This window comes from Psittacula echo (genome assembly GCF_963264785.1).
Source record: "Psittacula echo genome assembly, chromosome: 3".
NCBI lineage: Eukaryota > Metazoa > Chordata > Aves > Psittaciformes > Psittacidae > Psittacula > Psittacula echo.
In genome coordinates this window covers 88,913,831-88,927,968 of record NC_137736.1, presented here as the reverse complement: position 1 = coordinate 88,927,968, position 14,138 = coordinate 88,913,831, and the positions used below count along the sequence as shown (strand labels likewise).

At 39.6% G+C, this 14,138-nt stretch overlaps 1 protein-coding gene across 3 annotated transcripts in view; it reads right to left on the bottom strand.

The window, feature by feature from the left end:
• The window catches only part of PCDH9 (protocadherin 9), a gene marked incomplete at its 5' end in the record, with an annotated part of 738,691 nt that overhangs the window by 25,081 nt on the left and 699,472 nt on the right, over positions 1-14,138 (bottom strand). The gene's annotated exons all lie outside the window — the stretch shown is intronic.

Sequence of the window (14,138 nt, the reverse complement as noted above, 5' to 3'; positions counted from 1 at the left end):
GAATATGATACCGCTCGCCGGAAAAGAGCCCGACCGAAAAGAGGACGTGCCCTTCCGGGTAGCTCCCAGTTACATCCCCGGGCATGACGTGCTGTGGTATGGAATACCCCTTTGGCTAGTTTGGGTTAGGTGTCCTGTCCCCGCTTCCTCCCGGCCCCTCCTCCTCCCTGGCAGAGCATGAGACTCACAAAGTCCTTGGTCAGTCTAAACATCAGTGTTATCAGTTTTTTGTTCCCAGGCCAAAAGTCAAAAACACAGTGCTGCAACAGCTACTAAGAAGGAGAAAAACTCACTGCTACTGCTGAACCCAGGACAAGGTTAAACTGAATTTGTTGTAAATTTGTGGCAGATGTCTTATGTGTAAGCACTATTACGTAAATAAGTTATTTAACTGACTTGAAAAGACATTTTGAAGTACACTTCTTGTTGCAGATTTAGGACCTAAATCTGGCAACTACTTCTCCTCCTTAAGCTACCTGAATCTGAATAACTGAAGTACACAACAGAAGAAAGTGCTTAAATGAGGTGCCAAGAAAGGCTGATTATATTGATGATTTTGTCTTCCATTCTAAACAGTAATGTATGCTTGATAAATTTCACAGGACACAGATGTCAGAGATGCTATTAAACTAATCCAAAGATGAAAGAACCATTTCCTAATTCTGCTTGTATAACGGCATCTCATTTAGTTCATTTTGTAAAATTCAGCTCAGTGCCAGTTGAGTTGTCAGAACTGCAGGCATTTTTTACACACGGAATACTAGAAAGTGCTTTCTTCCATCATCTCTGAGCTACACCTATGCTACAGTTCCTTTAAAAACTATTTTCTTTTACATCTTTTTTCAGAAGACATATCCATAACTGTCTTAATGAACTTGTATAGTTTACAGTAAAACTCCCATTAAACAAATGTTCCTGAGTCAGAACATTTAAATTTTGTTAAAACATGCTCGAAAATTAAACTATGTTGCATTTAGTCATTACATTCAATATCCTGAAAATTAACACAGAAGCAATGTGTGTACACACTATTTTCTGAATACTTTTAGTTAGTCTTATTGTAATCCTTGGCAAGAGCTATACTTCTGGGCTTTCAATCTTACCTGGAAGACTGAAGAAGAAAAATCTTAGTGATTTTAAAGAGGAAATCAAACCATATCTCACATGAAAAGTGAATCCACATTTAATGGAGGCTGAAAACTTTGTCTTTTTTTTTTTTTCTATTTAATGAAACATCTCAGCAAACCAAGCCTTCCAGACTTCTTACATTTATTTTTTACTGTGTTATATTTATTCATGTAAAAGAAGCTGTAAAGTAGGCCATTTTAATTTGCATCCAAATCTAAGTACATGGCAAAAAGATTGTCTGAAATGTGTGTTGAAAGTACACATATGGTAGCTCTCCATTAACACATTTAGAGGAATATCCTCGATGGCATCTCTAGGTGCCTGAATTTTTTTAAGCAAACAAATAGTAAAAACATTATCTATTTTTAAATGGATCAAAATGGCTTGAGAGAGATACTAAAAGAAGAATTGTTCTGATGAACACAAATCATGAACGCTTACAAATGTAACAACCTCTTTACATTCTCATTTATGATTATATGCAGGCTGGTTTCTCAAGTAATCAAAAAAACACTCATTGAAAATTTGGGAAATTTTGTTTATATAGAAAGCAATTTTTGGGCAGGAGCATACCAAGAAAAATTGTTGTTTTACTTTCCGAAAACGTTTTCATATAATACCAAAAGATAAGATTTAAGACTGCTTACCTCCTTAGAAACTTATATTCCTTGCCCAATCATGTAAGAATCTGACAATTCCTACAATATGAGAGTTGCCAATACTTGCCAGTTCACTGGAATTTCTTTTAGGTTTCAGGTTGAAATATAAAGATAAACTGTAATTTCATATATTTTAATTTATTGGTTTTATTTTTCCATCTTGTAATAATAATTAAAAAAAAAGAAAATAAAAGAGAAAAATCAATGCATAATATAATTTTGGGCTCATACTGAATGAGGTATATCATAGGCTTGTCACATTCAAGCTTCTGAAAATAATGGGCAATATAAACAGCTTTATGCTTACTCAATGTGTTTTAGAATTGAAAAACTGTGAAGGAACTCAGATTAAAAATCTGTATGAAATAATACATATTCCTTCCTGTATTAAAAAAAAAAAAAAAAAAAAAAAGTTCTGATTTACCAAAATACAAAAGATTAAATGAAGAATTCCAGTTGATGGATTTAGTTCACACAACATTTCCATTGCTTCACCTCCCTGGCAGGAACTGCGCTGCAGATGTTAATTACCATTTATAGAATGCCTTGTCAAAACACCTAAGAATTATTGTTAAGTTAATGTCTTTGTCCCAAGCTTGAGTTCAATGCCTGATTTGAGCTGAAGAACACTGAAAAGGATCACTGACACTTGGTTAGGACACACTGTCTTTCCCTGCAAAGCCCAGCTAGTAATGCATGGCTTTGAGCCAACAATTTAGCTTTAGAATAAGAACTACTATAAAACTGTAGTCATGAGGGAATTAACAGTCACATTTAAGAAGATTATTAACCTATCAAGTGAGTTAATTTATTAAATGGTAACTCCAGAGGCAGCAAGTTATTTAGAAAAAATGCCAAACACTTAAGAGCACAATGACCTATCTGAGATGACAGAATACTTTATCAATAGACAAACAAAAGTATTCCAGGCCAATTTATTTGGTGGGATAACAAAGACAGGCAACTGTTTCTCCACACATTCATTAGACACATACTGCTTCTCCTTTGAAATAGGTTGGAGTTTTGCTACTGCCTTCACTGAGTGTAAAACTGGGTCTTTTGTTTTTCTAGAACACCAAATTAATTTTACCAGAAAGCCTGATTTAGGAAGGCATGCACTGAAGGAAACAGATCAATTCCCTTGTGAACTGCAAGTCATTTCTTTAGCGTTTAGTTTCCCTATATACTACACCAATTCTTCCTTTATAATTTCTTCAGCTGAAGACTTTACTTTTTCCAAGTTGTCTATATACAGTTCTGCTTACTGTCTTTTTGAAATAGTTTCAGCTTAGGTCTCACCAGTATTCCTGTGGCTTTTTCCTCCAAAAAAATATTTCCTTCCACCACCTTCTCACCTGCCTGGATGGTAAGTTCTTCTCTTACACATTTATAAGACTGATTTTAGTTACCAGATTTCATTTAACATGGGTGAAGGGTTTCTTTTTGTACTTCATTTGGGTATAAAGCTTAAGATCACTTAAATACAGAGTCATAAAGTGGGATTCATTCCACCCTAGAGTTCAGCTGTAGAGACACTCGCCTGAGCTTATTATGTAGAGAAGGTTTCATCTTATATATATGTAACTTTAAAGATAAGGTGATGAAATGCGACAGAGGAGACAAGTATAGGACTCAGATTCAGATTCAGGTTCAAAGTATAACTATTTACAATTTACATATCTACATGGGAACCAGAGATACACGTATTTTTCTAATCTCTCATTTTAATTAACAGAGATCCTGTCAATTCTGTTGGTCTAGTTAATACAATACAGTAATTCAACAAACCCAAGGTACAGAAGTGAATCTGAAAAGGTCTCTGTATTAACTATTCTAACTAGATGTCCATTAACCACAAGAAGAAGTTAAGGCACCTAACCATTATTTATACACCTTCATTATAGATAGCTAAATTTAGCATTTGAATCTGGAGCTACGTCCTGTCCTTGGCTTTGCCATAGCACTTCATCACTTTCATCTCCTAATGTGTGCACACAGATTAGGAAATTTTCCCTTATGCAATTAAGTATTTCTTTAAAACTAATTGTTATATCAAACCAATGGCTTCTTTACTTGCAAAAAAAAGCCCATTAAAGAAATTAATTTTTCATAGAATCATAGAATCATAGAATAGTTAGGGTTGGAAAGGACCTTGAGATCATCTAGTTCCAACCCCCCTGCCATGGGCAGGGACACCTCACATTAAAACATGCCACCCAAGGCCTCATCCAACCTGGCCTTGAACACCGCCAAGGATGGAGAATTCACAACCTCCCTGGGAAACCCATTCCAGTGCCTCACCACCCTCTCAGTAAAGAACTTCTTCCTTATATCCAATCTAAATTTCCCCTGTTTAAGTTTGAACCCGTTACCCCTTGTCCTGTCACTACAGTCCCTGATGAATAGTCCTTCCCCAGCATCCTTACAGGCCCCCTTCAGATACTGGAAGGCTGCTATGAGGTCTCCACACAGCCTTCTCTTCTCCAGGCTGAACAACCCCAACTTTCTCAGCATATCTTCATACGGGAGGTGCTCCAGTCCCCTGATCATCCTCGTGGCCCTCCTCTGGGCTTGTTCCAACAGTTCCATGTCCTTTTTATGTCGAGGACACCAGAACTGCACACAGTACTCCAAGTGAGGTCTCACGAGAGCAGAGTAGAGGGGCAGGATCACCTCTTCGACCTGCTGGTCACGCTCCTTTTGATGCAGTCCAGGATACGGTTGGCTTTCTGGGCTGGGAGCACACACTGCCGGCTCATGTTCATTTTCCCATCGACTAACACCCCCAAGTCCTTCTCTGCAGGGCTGCTCTGAATCTCTTCTCTGCCCAACCTGTAGCTGTGCCTGGGATTGCTCACACCCAGGTGTAGGACCTTGCACTTGGCGTGGTTAAACTTCATCAGGTTGGCATGAGCCCACCTCACAAGCGTGTCGAGGTCCCTCTGGATGGAATCCCTTCCCTCCAGCGTATCAACCGAACCACACAGCTTGGTGTCATCGGCAAACTTGCTGAAGACACACTCAATCCCACTGTCCAGGTCACCGACAAAGATGTTGAACAAGACCGGACCCAACACCGATCCCTGAGGTACACCACTCGTTGCTGGTCTCCAGCCAGACATCGATCCATTGACCACAACTCTTTGCATGTGACCATCCAGCCAGTTCTTTATCCACCGAGTGGTCCACTCATCAAATTGATGTCTCTCCAATTTAGAGACAAGGATGTCCTGTGGGACAGTGTCAAACGCTTTGCACAAGTCCAGGTAGATGACGTCAACTGCTCTACCCCTGTCCATCAGTTCCGTAGCCCCATCATAGAAGGCCACCAAATTGGTCAGGCAGGATTTCCCCTCAGTGAAGCCATGCTGGCTGTCACCAACCACCTCCTTGGTTTTCATGTGCCTGAGAATGCTTTCCAGGAGAATCTGCTCCAAGAGTTTGCCAGGCACAGAGGTGAGACTGACTGGTCTGTAATTGCCTGGGTCATCCATTTTCCCCTTCTTGAAAATGGGGGTTATATTTTCCTTCTTCCAGTCATTGGGAACTTCACCTGACTGCCATGATTTTTCAAATATGATGGCCAGCGATTCAGCAACTTCATTTGCCAGCTCCTTTAGGACCCGCGGATGGATTTTGTCAGGTCCCATGGACTTGTGTACATTTAGGTTTTTAAGATGGTCTTGAACCAGATCCTCTGCTACAGTGGGCCTAGGGTCTTCCTTCTTACAGTCCCTGTGTTTGCCTTCCAAGACTTGGGTGATTCGGTCAGAGACTTTGCCAGTGAAGACCAAGGCAAAGAAGTCATTAAGAACCTCAGCCTTCTCCAAATCCTGGGTAGCCAGTTCTCCCGATATCTTCCGAAGGGGGCCTACATTGTCCCTACTCTGTCTTTTGTTCGCTATGTACCTATAGAATCCCTTCCTGTTATCTTTCACATCCCTAGCCAAGTTCAATTCTAACTGGGCCTTAGCTTTCCTAACCTGGTCCCTAGCTTCCCGGACAGCATCCCTGTATTCTTCCCAGGCCGCCTGTCCCTGCTTCCACCTTCTACAAGCCTCTTTTTTCCTTTGAATTTTCCTCAGCACCTCCTTATCCATCCAAGGAGATCTCCTGGCCCTCCTGCTGCACTTCTAGTTGGGATGCAACACACCTGAGCTTGTAGCAGGTGATCCTTGAATAACAACCAACAGTCTTGGGCCCCCCTGCCCTCTAGGGCTGTATCCCATGGAACCTTACTAAGCAGGTTCCTGAAGAGGCCAAAGTGTGCTCTCTTGAAGTCCAGGGCAGTGAGCTTGCTGCACGCTCTTCTCACTGTCCTGAGGATCTCGAATTCGACCATCTTGTGATCGTTGCATCCAAGGCTGCCCTGGAGCGTCACATTTCTAACCAGCCCTTCCTTGTTGGTGAGCACGAGGTCAAGCACGGCACCTCTCCTTGTTGGCTCCTCTATTACTTGCAGAAGGAAGTTGTCTTCCACACAATCGAGGAACCTCCTGGATTGCTTGTGCCGGGCCATACCGTTGCTCCAACAGATGTCAGGGTGGTTGAAGTCCCCCAGTTGCTCCAACAGATGTCAGGGTGGTTGAAGTCCCCCATGAGAACAAGCGCCTGCGAGCGTGAGGCTCTGTTATTTGTGAGTAGTTTCCATCTGGACAGACAGAGCCCCTACTCTAGCAAGGCTTTCAGATAGTCTGAAAGCACATGCTGAAAAATTTCAGACGACTTCTCTAGAGAAAATTTTCATTCTTTCTGCATTGTGACAGAAAAATAGAATGCAATTTCATAGAAATACCAGGGACTGCACTGACTTTCACAGTATTTCAGATCTCTGTCACCATAGCAGTATGGATTTCTGCAGTTTTAAGGGGCCAAAGCTGTAGCTGTGGACAGCGGCCCCCGCTAATGACGCTGAAAAACAAACAACTGCAAAATTCAACTAATGTTATTAGCTTTGCTGAATGCAAGTGAGATGACAAACCCTTCAAAAAAGTTTGAAAACATAGATTACATCGTAAGTTGCATTAGGTCCCCCATTCAGGCATTATGCGCTAGCAGTATTCCTGATTAAAACAGAAAATGTTGTTCCCTGCTGTGGGGACAAAAATAGCACTGAAAGCAGAAAACACCTGGCAGACACCTTGAATATAAAAGTTTTTATTAAGCCAGACACCTTGAATATGAAAGTTTTTATTAAGCACTGCATTTTTTTTTCTTTGTTAATTAATCTATTTCACAGTCCTAGGTAATCACTTTGCAACTTCTCAGTAGTCTGACTTTCAAAGGAACTTTGCACTTTGTCAGTTTCGATACGTGTATTGTCAAAGAACATGGGAATGACATAGAATCTTGGGAAATTGTTCACTGCTGGCTTGCATATCCCTTCCACAGTTCTCTTTTTCCAGAAAGCAGTAGCATTAAAAACAGTCCTAATGGTTATGCATTGAGAGCGTTTTCTCTGGATCTGTCAGTTTCCTAAGCAAACCTTCAGGCTACTATTTTACAGATAAAAGATAGAGGTTAGTAAGGTCTCCTTGTTGACAAGGTTGATTAAGTGAGACTGCAACAGCTGTCTGCACAAAAGCCCACCTCAGCATGACCTGCAGCAGTCACAGCACCACCAAGAAATACTTGCTAACTGTGCTGCACATAACCTAAGGTTCCATAGCTGATGTTCTTTCATCTGATACCTGCTGTTTACTGGGCAGGCATTTACTACACAAAAACAGGCACAATTAATTGGAGGGAAAACCTAAATTCAACACCTAAAAAATTATAAAATTTGGGAAGTGTAAGATAAGCACTACCTCACAGGGATGTCATAAGTGTGCAGCCAATCTTAGAGGAAAGAAAAGAGAGCACAAGTTACCACAAATCTATAAGAATTGATCTGAAGGAATCAAACAGAATTAAAAAGCAAAATAAAACACCATGACAACTGATAAACAGGAAGCCTTGCCACATGTATTTTAAGAGTGGTAGATAACGTGAGATTACCATGGTAAATTGCTTCAGTTTTAAAAGCAAAGAAAATTGAGTAAAACTCATCTCTCTGGAATTTTGTAAAGCATGTGATGAAGGGCTGTATAAGAAATTATTTTAGTTTAGCTAGAATGTATGCTAAACAATTAGGGATGTAAAACAACTTTGTAAATTAAGAGATAGTGTTGCCAAGAAACTAAATATGGTGACATGGTGTCTATGATAGCAGACTGGTGCACCACTTCCCAATATTTAGATTCTTCTATTAGTAAAATTCCCCATGAAAAAAAGGTGAACTTAGTTTTATTGTGAATATTAGTGAAAGTTTATACTCTTACCTTTCACTTCTTAATGTCGGACCTATAGTTATGGCAGCTGACGTACAGTAGGAGTTTGCAGTGTAATAAAGTATTAAGACACTATAGTTGCAATGTACTGTTTCTAATACAAGATAGATTAATACAAGATAGCCCATATGAAGACAGGCTGAGAAAGTTGGGGCTGTTCAGCCTGGAGAAGAGAAGGCTGTGTGGAGACCTCATAGCAGCATTCCAGTATCTGAAGGGGGCCTACAAGGATGCTGGGGAGGGACTATTCATTAGGGACTGTAGTGACAGGGCAAGGGGTAACGGGTTCAAACTTAAACAGGGGAAGTTTAGATTGGATATAAGGAAGAAGTTCTTTACTGAGAGGGTGGTGAGGCACTGGAATGGGTTTCCCAGGGAAGTTGTGAATGCTCCATCCTTGGTGGTGTTCAAGGCCAGGTTGGATAAGGCCTTGGGTGGCATGGTTTAGTGTGGGGTGTCCCTGCCCATGGCAGGGGGGTTGGAACTAGATGATTTTAAGGTCCTTTCCAACCCTAACTATTCTATGATTCTATGATTAAAGCATTTATAATTCCTTAGAGAGAGAATATGCACCATTAAGAATAAGAAATGCTACCAAGAAGGTGGAATTTTTCAGTATGAATGCTGTCCAGCATTAACACCCTCTCAAAAAAAATCTCATCTAGTAAAGGTAGGTACTAGAAGTAGGAATGATCTGATGAAATATTGGCATTTGTAACTGAAGAACCCCTTTCAGCTAATCAGTTAGATTCTTTAAATGGGCTCTTTTACAATGTGATTCATCTGAAGTCCTTTAGGTTTTACTTTACGATGAGATGAATCGTGCCCTGAAAGTGTCTACTTCTCCCTGCTGACTACTAAATTACCCAAAGTACCTAGATCAGATGCGTATGTGTGATCCTGAGCTTCTACAGCTGAAGCAACAGAAGACAGATCTTTCAAAATTTCTACTAAATCAAAGACAATGTGTGTGACCTTAGCTATGTTATTTAGTTCCTCTGTGTCTTTACTGCTCATCTATAAAATGGGGATAATAGAATTTCTATACCTTACAGGGCAATGCAGTGGGTTGTAGATTACATGGCTCTCTAATACCATGGCAATGGATGCCCTATAAGTACTTATGCCTGTTCTGCTAAATGAGGAAACCAAGACAAACAGACAGTAACTACTTTTAAAGCAAACTACTTTATTTTCACAGAGTCCCATTTGACAACTCCCTGAAGCAAAACGTCATTGAAGGATGGGGTTCATGTAAAGTGCGCTATGATTAATTGTAACAATAACAGTGATAGTTTTGAAAGAAGGGGTATCCCTCCCTCTTGAATACAAGAATTCACACAGGATATGTTTCTCTCTTTTGTCACAGGCTGTTCCATTTCTCTCATGATTCAAGTAAACAATTGCTGCATCAACAAAAGAATCCTTTGTGTTTATTGCCCACTGATACATGATACATCTTTTTGAATTTGTCCTCTTTTAAAACAGCTATCAGGGGAATGTTTGCCAGGGTTCAAATCTTTAGTGAAAAATTCATTGCAACACATTTCTAGGTTTATATTGTGACTCTTGTGATATGTGATTGTTTCATATATGCAAAGGCTGATTTTTATCTCATCTACACCAATACCAATTTGCCAGCTGAATTGCTCCTAATTTACCTTAGAGTCATTGTCAGAATCATCCTCATATTTCAGCCAGCGCTTACAGCTCTCCAGCAGAAAAGTGCCTTTTTATTGTAAGGCTAAATTGGCATTCACCCAGAATTCCCTGGGAGAAAGGGTTTTTTAATCACATTGATTTAGAGAAACATAGAGGCCTTATTTATTTAAAATCAAGGATATAAATATTTTAACAGCAGCAGCAGCCATAAAGAGAAAGCAAGCATTTAAAGTTACCGCAAATAACAAAAATCTCCTGTTAGGTTGTTCAGAGCTAATGTCCGATGATAGAATTTGGAGAATGCACACAAATAGGTACAAAGAAGTACTTGTCAATAGTAAGAACAACAGCACTGTATTTACAATCCAATGTTTAAAGCCAAACCAGACATTTTTTATTTTGTTTGATCTCAGGAAAAGCTATCTGCAGCTCACAGGCCCAAATTTGAGTCTTATATCGCTCAAAAGAAGTACTGAGATAACTGCGCTAGAGATGACAGACTAGCAACCCCTCTAGCAAGCCAGACCTGTGGGGGGGTGTCACGTTTTCTGTGTCTGCACTCTACTTAGGAATGCTCTCTTTTGTTCTCTCATAGTGCCTGAAATTCATTCACAAGAGATACGAAATTCACCTCATAGAAAACTGGTCTCCAATTTCCATAGGAACAAAGAATCACAAAATGAATGTATGGGGTTTTTTTCTTTTTTTGATTCTCAAGGCAGAAGAGCTCACAGAAGTCCTAAAACAGATCCTCAGCTATATAAATAGCAACTCCACTCAAAACCCAACACCAGTCAAAATAGGAGCTGTGCAGGCACAGCAGTGTCCGTGTGTTATTTGCATGGTGAGCGTGTGGCCCTGAGACCAGAAGCAAGCACGTGAGCTCCCTGCAGGCCTTCTCCACCACAGTGCAGTTTTGGCAAAGAGAGAACTGCAGTTACCCTCTTGATGGTGGATTTTCATATGGCTTTTTTTTGCTTCTGATTAAGTTTTGGAAACTGAGTAGAAGATGGACAGATGTCTTGAAGACTTAATTAAAAGTCTTTTATATTTTAAAAGACTTTTGAGCTGTCTTTGCAGAAGACAGTTACAACTTCCATTGTAATGTAAGCACTTTACTACTTGAGCAGTGATTAGGTGCTTGTTCAAGTAGCTAGTGACAAGCATTAATGACTTTGTTAATTATTTGCACTCTCAAGTGTCCTATTCTTGGGTCACTGAGAAGGCAGCAAAGGGAGAAGTGACTTCTGCCCAGTTTACACAACAGAGATTTTATTGAAATTAACAGTGATATGAGCTCTTAATGACTAGATTACAGCAGAGCAAAGTAAATGGAATATAAGACAAAAGACACAAGAGCCCTCTGACACGATCCTTAGAAGTTCTGGTAAAGCTACTCTGTGAACATAGTTACAGAGCATCTGAGATAAAAGCAATAGAAGTGTCTTTCAGCTCTGATAATTTCAGGGATGCTGAAATGTTAGGAACAGCAATGCTGTATCACAGCTTTCTCTGCATTCACACATCATTCCCAAACTCCAGACATATAGACCCTCTTAGCTGGATCCTCTAAGGTGCGAGTAATTCCTCTTTTCATCTTTACAATCAAAAGGCTTTGCTTTGCTTTGCTTTGCTTTTACTTTTTCTTAAGTCATGTTACTCTTTACACAACAAAAGGACAGATTCTAAAACATTAATCTTCCTTAATAATTCCTTTGTACATTTGTACAGAATTTTTACTTAGCATTTGATCCTGATTTACACAGATTTACTGAACCTGTCTCCTTCAAACTGCTGGACAAAGTAATAGAATAAAGAACAACAGATGAACAGCAAAACATGCATTCTTAAATGCTATTCTAGTCTACCAGTATCTATTAATTCTTTTTTTTTAATTTCAAAACATAGAAATAACTGAAATTTTCTAATCCTAACAAATGAAATAAAGTGGGAAACCTGATGTATTTTTAAATTACCTTTCTTTAGTCTTCTCTATATGAGGAAGGATTTAATACTGTTATGGTTTAAGCCCAGCTGGCAACTCAGAACCGTACAGCTGTTCGCTCACTCCCCCCTATTTCTCCCCCCATTCCCAGAGAGATGGGGAGGAGAATTGAAAGAATGTAACTCCCACGGGCTGAGATAAAAACAGTCCAGTAACTAAGGTATAACACAAACCCACTACTGCTACCACCAATAATAATAATGATAAGGGAAATAAAAAGGGAAGAGAATACAACCACTCACCACCCACCGGCCAATACCCAGCCCAACCAAGCAGTGATCTAGCCCTTCCAGGTAACTGCCCCCAGTTTATATACTGGGCATGATGTGCTGTGGTATGGAATACCTCTTTGGCTAGTTTGGGTGAGGTGTCCTGTCTCTGCTTCCTCCCAGCCTCCCATCCTCCCTGGCAGACCATGAGACTCAGAAAGTCCTTGGTCAGACTAAACATTACTGAGCAACAACTAAAAATATAGGTGTTATCAATGCTGTTCCCAGGCTGAAAGTCAAACCCACAGCACTGCACCAGCTACTAAGAAGGAGAAAAATGACTGCTACTGCTGAACCCAGGACAAATACACAGATATATTGAACACTGAATATATAGCACTGAATATACTGGGAGAGTGCTATTCTTACATTTTATGAACAGGCTTGATTTCTGGATAAGTAATATCTTAACAATAAATATTGCATTACTTCTGCTTCATCAAAAGAATAGGTATGATTACAGATATTCTCAGTACAATCTAAATGCATGAAGAGACACCATATTTGAAACTACAAAAAGGACTGCAAAAAAAATTTTATTAGGCTAATTTCCAGACCATAGTGATGGATAAGCTTTTGGGAGATGAAAAATACAACATATTATTTTCAGATCAACAAATACAAAGATTCAAGACACTCCAGCACACTCTTCAGAGCATACATTTTATGTGTGATTAAAAAAAATAATAGATTGTGGCTAAATGTGCAAAAATATGCCAAATGTGTCACTTGTATCATTCATTAATGGTAAGCTGATTAAAACAACATATTTTATTTCAGAGTGAAATTCACAGCTTTTTATGGCAAAACAATTTAGGCTTACAGGATTGTATTGGTCACTGTTATGCTTGACCATGCTAATGTTGCCGGTTTTATTTCAGAAGCACTGGGGAGGAAAGCATGAAATCATTACTAATTATATAAATATTAAGGCCACACAACTGGCTCTATTACTGTTTTCAAATGGTAGCATCTGCAAATTCAGCCTGTAATAAACACTAATGCATCCAGAGACAAGAGTGCTGACACATGAATGGGATGCTTTGTCGGACTTGCATAAAAATGTAGATGAACTGCACAGAAAGAAAACCAAGGAATTCAAAGGGTTTCTTGATTGCCTTCTTTAAAATGCCAAGAACTTAAGCTGGCCTTTCTTATCTTCCTCTACATGCCTGTGACACTTCAGGAGGTCTTTGTTATTGTACTATAATTCAGTAATTGTTCCAGCTCTGTGCACTATGCCTTCTTTCCAAAGGGCAGCATGAGATATATAATTCTGGTGATGAACAGCTGCATAATTTATGGGTTGAACTAGCAGGGCACTGTTTCTTATTTGTGTTTTCTTAGCAGTTGCCAAGATATTCCAAGCCTATTTAGGAATACAATCCTTTGTCTGCCTTGTTTCTTGTATATGATATATGTTGAGACTTGGTCATGTTCCAGAAAGCAAATTTTATCAGCTGAAGTAGCAAGGCAAGCTTTCCTCTCATTTTGCTTCAAAGGGCAGCAGTACAGAACTATAACAAGGTAATTTTTTTACCCAGCCATGAACATTGTGTTCTATCACGCAGACTTGTTCAAACCCGGTGCTATCCCCTTTCCAAAGTACAATAGACTTAATCACAGAGCTATCAAAGGCATTTCCACACAATATTTCTCTCACCAAGGCTAATATTCCAGATGTTAAAAAGGTCCAGGCAGCTAGGCGCTCCAAGATGAAAACTGCATGCTGATTAATCAGCTGCTTTTTTATTCTGTTCTGGCAAGTGTTCTGTATTTGTAAATAAAAGGTTTACCCTGGATTTCCTGTAAACTAAGGAGCATAAGGCAGCTTTGGACCAGACTCATAAAGCAACAAAGCCTTCTGCTGTTGCATCCTCAGGGATAGGTTGTTTGTTCTATCACAAATATACTTTCAGGTGTCCTGGAGAGAGTGAGCTAATCTAACACAAACATCATTCCAGCATGAGAAAATTATGTGGCAACCTCAAAATCTCCTGCTTATTAATTACGTTCTTTGGCTTCCAACAGCACTTTAACTGTTGCTTCCTTGAGGAGACCTGTCTGCCATTTGTGTCATCGCAGA